Below are 12,478 nucleotides of genomic sequence, written 5' to 3' on the forward strand. Positions count from 1 at the left end.
CCAACTAATCCACAGTTTCCAGGCCCCACTGAGTCCAAGTGGTAGATTCTGATTAATTATCATCGTGAATGGATCTAAATCTTAAACATCTGCATAAATCATAGCCATGAATTTTAAACGTGGCCCACGGTATTCATCACCATATATGTGTTATTTGATGTACATTTTGAACCACTGAGAAGATTCTAATGCACAATAAAGAGAATGATACTAATTTAAAGAAAACGCGTAGTTACAAAACACACAAATAATCACAAACTATCAAACGTCAAGTATCAAAATTTGTTTTAAACAAATCTGAAAAGAAACATGTTTCAAACGCTTTGTTTAAACATTTAAATAAACAAAGAAATATGTTTTAAACGGAGAAAACATATTGTTTAAAACACTTTGTTTTGATCATGCTAACTCTGTTTCCATACAATCCTCCCTGTGAAGTCATCTCCATGTTTGGCTTCGTTGTGAAATGACAAGAGCACATGGAGATTTAGCAGCAAGCGCCCATACAGATCCTCCTGCCTGCAAATTTCAGAAGGTGAGAGATTATCAAGCTGATCAAGAGCACACATTTCCACCTACAGTTTTCGTTGTGTTTGCTAATCGGGCTCAGTTTGTACCAAGCCTTTATAAAAAATAATATTAGACTCGTTTGTTGTTCCCCTCCACGGAAATCTTTAGTAAAAGGCGAAAGATTTTTGCGTATGAAGGGAAACCAGAGTTGTTTCCAGGCCACCAATTTTTCCTAACCTATGTTGCAGTTCAATTCACTGCTCATGGGAACGTGTAGGTTCCGTAGGAAATTGCTGTTTTACTTGTTGAAACATAAAACGTCGTTTTGTGTGATTTTCGTTTCTTAAAACGAGAAAATAAGGATATAAATCCGTGCCGATTTCTAATTTGCGTCATGTGCAGGGACCAACGTACACAAATGATAAACCGACAGCAAATTCTGCCATCTCTCGGCCACCATTTCAACTAGTGGGAACTTGTACTTTGGCAACAAATTCCATTTCACGAAGAATTTTCAGTTTACCTGTTCTCATATGCAACACGATTACACTTTCGGGTTTCTCCCACCGGCATACTTAATAATGTTTCGTAAAGAAACCAAACCGAAGCAAGAAAGAAAATTACCGCAGTTATTTCGGTTGTGACGGGTCACTTTCATGTCATGCGATTCTTGCACGTATATATGTAGTGATGGAATCTCGAAATTTACTATAGATTGGGCAATAGCCATGAATATAAAACAAGATAGTTCCGTGGAAATTACTTAACGTAATAATTCTCGGCATCAAAGCAAGTTACATTTCGACAATTGTAAATTAGAGAGAAAGAAATAAGTAAAAGGAATTTTGTGTTCCAAAATTTCCTATCATAAGCTAACGACTTCTTTTTCACAATGTTACTTCCATACAGGGTTGGCAAATTTGTGTTCTTTCGTTTGTTTTAACATGCTTTTAATGTTGATTTGTCGAAAAGGATATATTTTTTTAAAAAAATAAAACTTTTAAACAAAATGCCAAGATGACATTTCTTTAAGAATAATGAAAAATAATGTATCTGTAGAACATCCAAGGATTGATTGTGTTCATATTACAAGCAAACGCTTGACTAACTTCTTAAAATACACATTTATGTTAGTCTTAAATCTCGCCTGTACGCTGTTCGAGAAGCTCCAACTAATCCACAGTTTCCAGGCCCCACTGAGTCCAAGTGGTAGATTCTGATTAATTATCATCGTGAATGGATCTAAATCTTAAACATCTGCATAAATCATAGCCATGAATTTTAAACGTGGCCCACGGTATTCATCACCATATATGTGTTATTTGATGTACATTTTGAACCACTGAGAAGATTCTAATGCACAATAAAGAGAATGATACTAATTTAAAGAAAACGCGTAGTTACAAAACACACAAATAATCACAAACTATCAAACGTCAAGTATCAAAATTTGTTTTAAACAAATCTGAAAAGAAACATGTTTCAAACGCTTTGTTTAAACATTTAAATAAACAAAGAAATATGTTTTAAACGGAGAAAACATATTGTTTAAAACACTTTGTTTTGATCATGCTAACTCTGTTTCCATACAATCCTCCCTGTGAAGTCATCTCCATGTTTGGCTTCGTTGTGAAATGACAAGAGCACATGGAGATTTAGCAGCAAGCGCCCATACAGATCCTCCTGCCTGCAAATTTCAGAAGGTGAGAGATTATCAAGCTGATCAAGAGCACACATTTCCACCTACAGTTTTCGTTGTGTTTGCTAATCGGGCTCAGTTTGTACCAAGCCTTTATAAAAAATAATATTAGACTCGTTTGTTGTTCCCCTCCACGGAAATCTTTAGTAAAAGGCGAAAGATTTTTGCGTATGAAGGGAAACCAGAGTTGTTTCCAGGCCATCAATTTTTCCTAGCCTATGTTGCAGTTCAATTCACTGCTCATGGGAACGTGTAGGTTCCGTTGGAAATTGCTGTTTTAGTTGTTGAAACATAAAACCTCGTTTTGTGTGATTTTCGTTTCTTAAAACGAGAGAATAAGGATATAAATCCGTGCCGATTTCTAATTTGCGTCATGTGCACGGACCAACGTACACAAATGATAAACCGACAGCAAATTCTGCCATCTCTCGGCCACCATTTCAACTAGTGGGAACTTGTACTTTGGCAAAAAATTCCATTTCACGAAGAATTTTCAGTTTACCTGTTCTCATATGCAACACGATTACACTTTCGGGTTTCTCCCACAGGCATGCTTAATAATGTTTCGTAAAGAAACCAAACCGAAGCAAGAAAGAAAATTACCGCAGTTATTTCGGTTATGACGGGTCACTTTCATGTCATGCGATTCTTGCACGTATATATGTATTGATGGAATCTCGAAATTTAGTATAGATTGGGCAATAGCCATGAATATAAAACAAGATAGTTCCGTGGAAATTACTTAACGTAATAATTCTCGGCATCAAAGCAAGTTACATTTCGACAATTGTAAATTAGAGAGAAAGAAATAAGTAAAAGGAATTTTGTGTTCCAAAATTTCCTATCATACGCTAACGACTTCTTTTTCACAATGTTACTTCCATACAGGGTTGGCAAATTTGTGTTCTTTCGTTTGTTTTAACATGATTTTAATGTTGATTTGTCGAAAAGGATATATTTTTTAAAAAAATAAAACTTTTAAACAAAATGCCAAGATGACATTTTTTTAAGAATAATGAAAAATAATGTATCTGTAGAACATCCAAGGATTGATTGTGTTCATATTACAAGCAAACGCTTGACTAACTTCTTAAAATACACATTTATGTTAGTCTTAAATCTCGCCTGTACGCTGTTCGAGAAGCTCCAACTAATCCACAGTTTCCAGGCCCCACTGAGTCCAAGTGGTAGCTTCTGATTAATTATCATCGTGAATGGATCTAAATCATAAACATCTGCATAAATCATAGCCATGAATTTTAAACGTGGCCCACGGTATTCATCACCATATATGTGTTATTTGATGTACATTTTGAACCACTGAGAAGATTCTAATGCACAATAAAGAGAATGATACTCATTTAAAGAAAACGCGTAGTTACAAAACACACAAATAATCACAAACTATCAAACGTCAAGTATCAAAATTTGTTTTAAACAAATCTGAAAAGAAACATGTTTCAAACGCTTTGTTTAAACATTTGAAATAAACAAAGAAATATGTTTTAAACGGAGAAAACATATTGTTTAAAACACTTTGTTTTGATCATGCTAACTCTGTTTCCATACAATCCTCCCTGTGAAGTCATTTCCATGTTTGGCTTCGTTGTGAAATGACAAGAGCATTTGGAAATTTAGCAGCAAGCGCCCATACAGATCCTCCTGCCTGCAAATTTCAGAAGGTGAGAGATTATCAAGCTGAGCAAGAGCAGACATTTCCACCTACAGTTTTCGTTGTGTTTGCTAATCGGGCTCAGTTTGTACCAAGCCTTTATAAAAAATAATATTAGACTCGTTTGTTGTTCCCCTCCACGGAAATCTTTAGTAAAAGGCGAAAGATTTTTGCGTATGAAGGGAAACCAGAGTTGTTTCCAGGCCACCAATTTTTCCTAGCCTATGTTGCAGTTCTATTCACTGCTCATGGGAACGTGTAGGTTCCGTAGGAAATTGCTGTTTTACTTGTTGAAACATAAAACCTCGTTTTGTGTGATTTTCGTTTCTTAAAACGAGAGAATAAGGATATAAATCCGTGCCGATTTCTAATTTGCGTCATGTGCACGGACCAACGTACACAAATGATAAACCGACAGCAAATTCTGCCATCTCTCGGCCACCATTTCAACTAGTGGGAACTTGTACTTTGGCAACAAATTCCATTTCACGAAGAATTTTCAGTTTACCTGTTCTCATATGCAACACGATTACACTTTCGGGTTTCTCCCACAGGCATGCTTAATAATGTTTCGTAAAGAAACCAAACCGAAGCAAGAAAGAAAATTACCGCAGTTATTTCGGTTGTGACGGGTCACTTTCATGTCATGCGATTCTTGCACGTATATATGTAGTGATGGAATGTCGAAATTTACTATAGATTGGGAAATAGCCATGAATATAAAACAAGATAGTTCCGTGGAAATTACTTAACGTAATAATTCTCGGCATCAAAGCAAGTTACATTTCGACAATTGTAAATTAGAGAGAAAGAAATAAGTAAAAGGAATTTTGTGTTCCAAAATTTCCTATCATACGCTAACGACTTCTTTTTCACAATGTTACTTCCATACAGGGTTGGCAAATTTGTGTTCTTTCGTTTGTTTTAACATGATTTTAATGTTGATTTGTCGAAAAGGATATATTTTTTAAAAAAATAAAACTTTTAAACAAAATGCCAAGATGACATTTTTTTAAGAATAATGAAAAATAATGTATCTGTAGAACATCCAAGGATTGATTGTGTTCATATTACAAGCAAACGCTTGACTAACTTCTTAAAATACACATTTATGTTAGTCTTAAATCTCGCCTGTACGCTGTTCGAGAAGCTCCAACTAATCCACAGTTTCCAGGCCCCACTGAGTCCAAGTGGTAGCTTCTGATTAATTATCATCGTGAATGGATCTAAATCATAAACATCTGCATAAATCATAGCCATGAATTTTAAACGTGGCCCACGGTATTCATCACCATATATGTGTTATTTGATGTACATTTTGAACCACTGAGAAGATTCTAATGCACAATAAAGAGAATGATACTCATTTAAAGAAAACGCGTAGTTACAAAACACACAAATAATCACAAACTATCAAACGTCAAGTATCAAAATTTGTTTTAAACAAATCTGAAAAGAAACATGTTTCAAACGCTTTGTTTAAACATTTGAAATAAACAAAGAAATATGTTTTAAACGGAGAAAACATATTGTTTAAAACACTTTGTTTTGATCATGCTAACTCTGTTTCCATACAATCCTCCCTGTGAAGTCATTTCCATGTTTGGCTTCGTTGTGAAATGACAAGAGCATTTGGAAATTTAGCAGCAAGCGCCCATACAGATCCTCCTGCCTGCAAATTTCAGAAGGTGAGAGATTATCAAGCTGAGCAAGAGCAGACATTTCCACCTACAGTTTTCGTTGTGTTTGCTAATCGGGCTCAGTTTGTACCAAGCCTTTATAAAAAATAATATTAGACTCGTTTGTTGTTCCCCTCCACGGAAATCTTTAGTAAAAGGCGAAAGATTTTTGCGTATGAAGGGAAACCAGAGTTGTTTCCAGGCCACCAATTTTTCCTAGCCTATGTTGCAGTTCTATTCACTGCTCATGGGAACGTGTAGGTTCCGTAGGAAATTGCTGTTTTACTTGTTGAAACATAAAACCTCGTTTTGTGTGATTTTCGTTTCTTAAAACGAGAGAATAAGGATATAAATCCGTGCCGATTTCTAATTTGCGTCATGTGCACGGACCAACGTACACAAATGATAAACCGACAGCAAATTCTGCCATCTCTCGGCCACCATTTCAACTAGTGGGAACTTGTACTTTGGCAACAAATTCCATTTCACGAAGAATTTTCAGTTTACCTGTTCTCATATGCAACACGATTACACTTTCGGGTTTCTCCCACAGGCATGCTTAATAATGTTTCGTAAAGAAACCAAACCGAAGCAAGAAAGAAAATTACCGCAGTTATTTCGGTTGTGACGGGTCACTTTCATGTCATGCGATTCTTGCACGTATATATGTAGTGATGGAATGTCGAAATTTACTATAGATTGGGAAATAGCCATGAATATAAAACAAGATAGTTCCGTGGAAATTACTTAACGTAATAATTCTCGGCATCAAAGCAAGTTACATTTCGACAATTGTAAATTAGAGAGAAAGAAATAAGTAAAAGGAATTTTGTGTTCCAAAATTTCCTATCATACGCTAACGACTTCTTTTTCACAATGTTACTTCCATACAGGGTTGGCAAATTTGTGTTCTTTCGTTTGTTTTAACATGATTTTAATGTTGATTTGTCGAAAAGGATATATTTTTTAAAAAAATAAAACTTTTAAACAAAATGCCAAGATGACATTTTTTTAAGAATAATGAAAAATAATGTATCTGTAGAACATCCAAGGATTGATTGTGTTCATATTACAAGCAAACGCTTGACTAACTTCTTAAAATACACATTTATGTTAGTCTTAAATCTCGCCTGTACGCTGTTCGAGAAGCTCCAACTAATCCACAGTTTCCAGGCCCCACTGAGTCCAAGTGGTAGCTTCTGATTAATTATCATCGTGAATGGATCTAAATCATAAACATCTGCATAAATCATAGCCATGAATTTTAAACGTGGCCCACGGTATTCATCACCATATATGTGTTATTTGATGTACATTTTGAACCACTGAGAAGATTCTAATGCACAATAAAGAGAATGATACTCATTTAAAGAAAACGCGTAGTTACAAAACACACAAATAATCACAAACTATCAAACGTCAAGTATCAAAATTTGTTTTAAACAAATCTGAAAAGAAACATGTTTCAAACGCTTTGTTTAAACATTTGAAATAAACAAAGAAATATGTTTTAAACGGAGAAAACATATTGTTTAAAACACTTTGTTTTGATCATGCTAACTCTGTTTCCATACAATCCTCCCTGTGAAGTCATTTCCATGTTTGGCTTCGTTGTGAAATGACAAGAGCATTTGGAAATTTAGCAGCAAGCGCCCATACAGATCCTCCTGCCTGCAAATTTCAGAAGGTGAGAGATTATCAAGCTGAGCAAGAGCAGACATTTCCACCTACAGTTTTCGTTGTGTTTGCTAATCGGGCTCAGTTTGTACCAAGCCTTTATAAAAAATAATATTAGACTCGTTTGTTGTTCCCCTCCACGGAAATCTTTAGTAAAAGGCGAAAGATTTTTGCGTATGAAGGGAAACCAGAGTTGTTTCCAGGCCACCAATTTTTCCTAGCCTATGTTGCAGTTCTATTCACTGCTCATGGGAACGTGTAGGTTCCGTAGGAAATTGCTGTTTTACTTGTTGAAACATAAAAAATCGTTTTGTGTGATTTTCGTTTCTTAAAACGAGAGAATAAGGATATAAATCCGTGCCGATTTCTAATTTGCGTCATGTGCACGGACCAACGTACACAAATGATAAACCGACAGCAAATTCTGCCATCTCTCGGCCACCATTTCAACTAGTGGGAACTTGTACTTTGGCAACAAATTCCATTTCACGAAGAATTTTCAGTTTACCTGTTCTCATATGCAACACGATTACACTTTCGGGTTTCTCCCACAGGCATGCTTAATAATGTTTCGTAAAGAAACCAAACCGAAGCAAGAAAGAAAATTACCGCAGTTATTTCGGTTGTGACGGGTCACTTTCATGTCATGCGATTCTTGCACGTATATATGTAGTGATGGAATGTCGAAATTTACTATAGATTGGGAAATAGCCATGAATATAAAACAAGATAGTTCCGTGGAAATTACTTAACGTAATAATTCTCGGCATCAAAGCAAGTTACATTTCGACAATTGTAAATTAGAGAGAAAGAAATAAGTAAAAGGAATTTTGTGTTCCAAAATTTCCTATCATACGCTAACGACTTCTTTTTCACAATGTTACTTCCATACAGGGTTGGCAAATTTGTGTTCTTTCGTTTGTTTTAACATGATTTTAATGTTGATTTGTCGAAAAGGATATATTTTTTAAAAAAATAAAACTTTTAAACAAAATGCCAAGATGACATTTTTTTAAGAATAATGAAAAATAATGTATCTGTAGAACATCCAAGGATTGATTGTGTTCATATTACAAGCAAACGCTTGACTAACTTCTTAAAATACACATTTATGTTAGTCTTAAATCTCGCCTGTACGCTGTTCGAGAAGCTCCAACTAATCCACAGTTTCCAGGCCCCACTGAGTCCAAGTGGTAGCTTCTGATTAATTATCATCGTGAATGGATCTAAATCATAAACATCTGCATAAATCATAGCCATGAATTTTAAACGTGGCCCACGGTATTCATCACCATATATGTGTTATTTGATGTACATTTTGAACCACTGAGAAGATTCTAATGCACAATAAAGAGAATGATACTCATTTAAAGAAAACGCGTAGTTACAAAACACACAAATAATCACAAACTATCAAACGTCAAGTATCAAAATTTGTTTTAAACAAATCTGAAAAGAAACATGTTTCAAACGCTTTGTTTAAACATTTGAAATAAACAAAGAAATATGTTTTAAACGGAGAAAACATATTGTTTAAAACACTTTGTTTTGATCATGCTAACTCTGTTTCCATACAATCCTCCCTGTGAAGTCATTTCCATGTTTGGCTTCGTTGTGAAATGACAAGAGCATTTGGAAATTTAGCAGCAAGCGCCCATACAGATCCTCCTGCCTGCAAATTTCAGAAGGTGAGAGATTATCAAGCTGAGCAAGAGCAGACATTTCCACCTACAGTTTTCGTTGTGTTTGCTAATCGGGCTCAGTTTGTACCAAGCCTTTATAAAAAATAATATTAGACTCGTTTGTTGTTCCCCTCCACGGAAATCTTTAGTAAAAGGCGAAAGATTTTTGCGTATGAAGGGAAACCAGAGTTGTTTCCAGGCCACCAATTTTTCCTAGCCTATGTTGCAGTTCTATTCACTGCTCATGGGAACGTGTAGGTTCCGTAGGAAATTGCTGTTTTACTTGTTGAAACATAAAACCTCGTTTTGTGTGATTTTCGTTTCTTAAAACGAGAGAATAAGGATATAAATCCGTGCCGATTTCTAATTTGCGTCATGTGCACGGACCAACGTACACAAATGATAAACCGACAGCAAATTCTGCCATCTCTCGGCCACCATTTCAACTAGTGGGAACTTGTACTTTGGCAACAAATTCCATTTCACGAAGATTTTTCAGTTTACCTGTTCTCATATACAAGACGATTACACTTTCGGGTTTCTCCCACAGGCATGCTTAATAATGTTTCGTAAAGAAACCAAACCGAAGCAAGAAAGAAAATTACCGCAGTTATTTCGGTTGTGACGGGTCATTTTCATGTCATGCGATTCTTGCACGTATATATGTAATGATGGAATCTCGAAATTTACTATAGATTGGGGAATAGGCATGAATATAAAACAAGATAGTTCCGTGGAAATTACTTAACGTAATAATTCTCGGCATCAAAGCAAGTTACATTTCGACAATTGTAAATTAGAGAGAAAGAAATAAGTAAAAGGAATTTTGTGTTCCAAAATTTCCTATCATACGCTAACGACTTCTTTTTCACAATGTTACTTCCATACAGGGTTGGCAAATTTGTGTTCTTTTGTTTGTCTTAACATGCTTTTAATGTTGATTTGTCGAAAAGGATATATTTTTTTTAAAAAATAAAACTTTTAAACAAAATGCCAAGATGACATTTTTTTAAGAATAATGAAAAATAATGTATCTGTAGAACATCCAAGGATTGATTGTGTTCATATTACAAGCAAACGCTTGGCTAACTTCTTAAAATACACATTTATGTTAGTCTTAAATCTCGCCTGTACGCTGTTCGAGAAGCTCCAACTAATCCACAGTTTCCAGGCCCCACTGAGTCCAAGTGGTAGCTAGCTTCTGATTAATTATCGTCGTAAATGGATCTAAATCTTAAACATCTGCATAAATCATAGCCATGAATTTTAAACGTGGCCCACGGTATTCATCACCATATCGTGTCATTCTATAGAATGAAGGGATCTGAACCAGTTAACTGATGGGGTGATGTAAACTACTCATCATTCATCCTCTTGATGAGACCACTCGTCATTAACATGACGAGTTATTGCTTGGCATGCGAAATGTACAAATTACACAAAGGAATTAAACTACTGAAAAGACAATGGTAACTCGTTGGATTTTGTGAACCGTTGAACCTGTATCATGGCTGGGTGTAGGATAATTACCTGTCTAACTTAAGTCTCTGAGCTGAATCAAAATAGCGAAGTCCTCTGTAAGCTTCTCTCTAATGCTGACCAAAGCGTGCTTCCACTATCGACCTCCTGCCTTGCTGACCACCTCTCTCTATCAACTCAATTCCCAAAGTCCAGTCACTTCCCAGCTTGTCTCGCCTCTATATTCCCTGGCCATCGAGCTCTTCCTCGATGCCGAATCGCCGAATCGTGTTTATTATAATTGCTACCATGCAAACCGCTGACACCATAACCAGAAGTGTTACCTGTTCCTGAATGCTCAGGAGGTTTGCATGGCACAACACAATGCATTGTAAACATGCCTAAGAGGCTTGAGACAGCTGAGAAAAACAAGTGAATGCCCTGGTCAACATGAAGCGTTCAGAGAGACTTAATAAAATAAACATACAATCTTAGGGATTGTTACGTTCGCCTCGCGTAGGAAAATTTTCTCCTTTGAAAATTTAAAAGTCAAATCGCAAAGCTTGACATGACTCAGATTCGCCAATTCCATATATTTTCTTAAAAAACCCAAATATACAAAAGAAATCCACCATAACATAACTTTCTCTTGTCTACTGCATCCTGAAGGAAAGAAAATTTTCATTCCCTAAACTTTATAGTGAATAATACCCTTAATACTAACAAATTCGTATGTTTATACGATGTAAAAAACAATAATATATACTATTATAAGACTAGAAATCACAAAAGTTCGTGTCGTTAAGCGATAAAACTCTTAATGTATCACATGTGCGTGTACGTAATGTGTATTATGTATAATTGCTCATCCACCTGCTCCTAGTCAAGAGTCTGTGATGCCTCGCCACGCTGTAACGACTCTGTGGCTCCCGCGAGGCCAACGGCTAGAGCGTCTTTGCAAGATAGAACGGAATTCACAATGTTTGTTTATATTGCCTCTCGATATAGACTCTTCAAATAATTAAGAAAACCTTAAAAAGGTGCACAAGTAAGTACACGTAAGTAGGCATGTAAAACATTGTCACATCTCACTGTTTTGTCCGTGTGAAAGCCTTTTTATATAAAAATGTAGTATGTTGTACGAACTACGTAGCCACTGCACTCCTAAAATCGTTGAATATATGAACTTGTATGAACTTGCACTGGCTATGTTACACATTCCAATGTATTATTATACAATATTCAATGCATATAGTGAGTTACAGTGAAAACTGTCGCTGGTAAAACTTAATTATAGCGTTCAATTTTCTTTTCTACGTTAAACTGTACACTGTATACATATATATGGCTTGGTGAATACCTTTGTATGACTGCACACACAAATTAATAATCTTCCAAGTGACAAAACTATGTGCTTGAGTTATAAATATCAAATAAATGTTCTGCGAACAAATGTGTCGCTTTCAATATTCCATGTTGGTGAGAAGAGAAAAAAAAAATAACAATAATACCTGCATGCGATAAACATATGCATAAAATATTGTCACTAAAGCATGCTTTCTAAAATGTTCGAAAGTGCTGTAATTATGTTTTTTATTGCTTGCATGTCCATTTATTATTCAAAGTGCAAAATTTCATCTTAAAAAAAAATTATGCACTAATTGATGCACTGGTCAATTGACACCACTGATGCTTGTCGCTTCCTTGTAGTAAAATGTAAACTTAAATGCATATAAAACTGGTTCTCATGCATGGCACAAAACTGAAAATGTGTATAAGGGCTATGGAAAAGTATAGTTTCCCATAATGCATGTTAGATGACCAAATAGATACACATGATAGGAGCTCGCATGTGTATGTGTAGAAACACTGTAGCACAATTCTGTAAATATTGTTTGTGACCGGAACTGCTGTTTGTAGAATGTATGTGTTCTATGCTTCTTCTTCTTTCGGGATTGCTTGTCGTCTTGACTGCATTGGGGCAATGTAAAATAATGTAGTAAATTACCCGTAGAACTTGGGAGATGGGGAAAAGTTGTTGTTGGAACTGCAAACAGTGTGGAGGGAAATTTTATCTAGCTCCATCACTAGGTGTTGTTGA

At 35.6% G+C, this 12,478-nt stretch overlaps 6 non-coding genes across 6 annotated transcripts; all 6 read right to left on the reverse strand.

The window, feature by feature from the left end:
* Positions 1 to 603: 603 nt before the first annotated feature.
* On the reverse strand, positions 604 to 721 carry LOC145997514 (U5 spliceosomal RNA). Its single transcript, XR_014442918.1, has one exon. It is a non-coding gene; the product is annotated as a U5 spliceosomal RNA (small nuclear RNA).
* Positions 722 to 2,281: 1,560 nt separating this feature from the next.
* On the reverse strand, positions 2,282 to 2,399 carry LOC145997515 (U5 spliceosomal RNA). The gene has a single exon (XR_014442919.1). It is a non-coding gene; the product is annotated as a U5 spliceosomal RNA (small nuclear RNA).
* Positions 2,400 to 3,959: 1,560 nt separating this feature from the next.
* LOC145997516 (U5 spliceosomal RNA) lies at positions 3,960 to 4,077 on the reverse strand. Its single transcript, XR_014442920.1, has one exon. It is a non-coding gene; the product is annotated as a U5 spliceosomal RNA (small nuclear RNA).
* A 1,560-nt stretch (positions 4,078 to 5,637) lies between these two features.
* LOC145997518 (U5 spliceosomal RNA) lies at positions 5,638 to 5,755 on the reverse strand. Its single transcript, XR_014442921.1, has one exon. It is a non-coding gene; the product is annotated as a U5 spliceosomal RNA (small nuclear RNA).
* Positions 5,756 to 7,315: 1,560 nt separating this feature from the next.
* Positions 7,316 to 7,433, reverse strand: LOC145997520 (U5 spliceosomal RNA). The gene has a single exon (XR_014442923.1). It is a non-coding gene; the product is annotated as a U5 spliceosomal RNA (small nuclear RNA).
* A 1,560-nt stretch (positions 7,434 to 8,993) lies between these two features.
* On the reverse strand, positions 8,994 to 9,111 carry LOC145997521 (U5 spliceosomal RNA). Its single transcript, XR_014442924.1, has one exon. It is a non-coding gene; the product is annotated as a U5 spliceosomal RNA (small nuclear RNA).
* Positions 9,112 to 12,478: the final 3,367 nt, after the last annotated feature.

Source organism: Lepisma saccharinum, chromosome 13, assembly GCF_977018435.1.
Source record: "Lepisma saccharinum chromosome 13, izLepSacc3.1, whole genome shotgun sequence".
Taxonomy (NCBI): Eukaryota; Metazoa; Arthropoda; class Insecta; order Zygentoma; family Lepismatidae; genus Lepisma; species Lepisma saccharinum.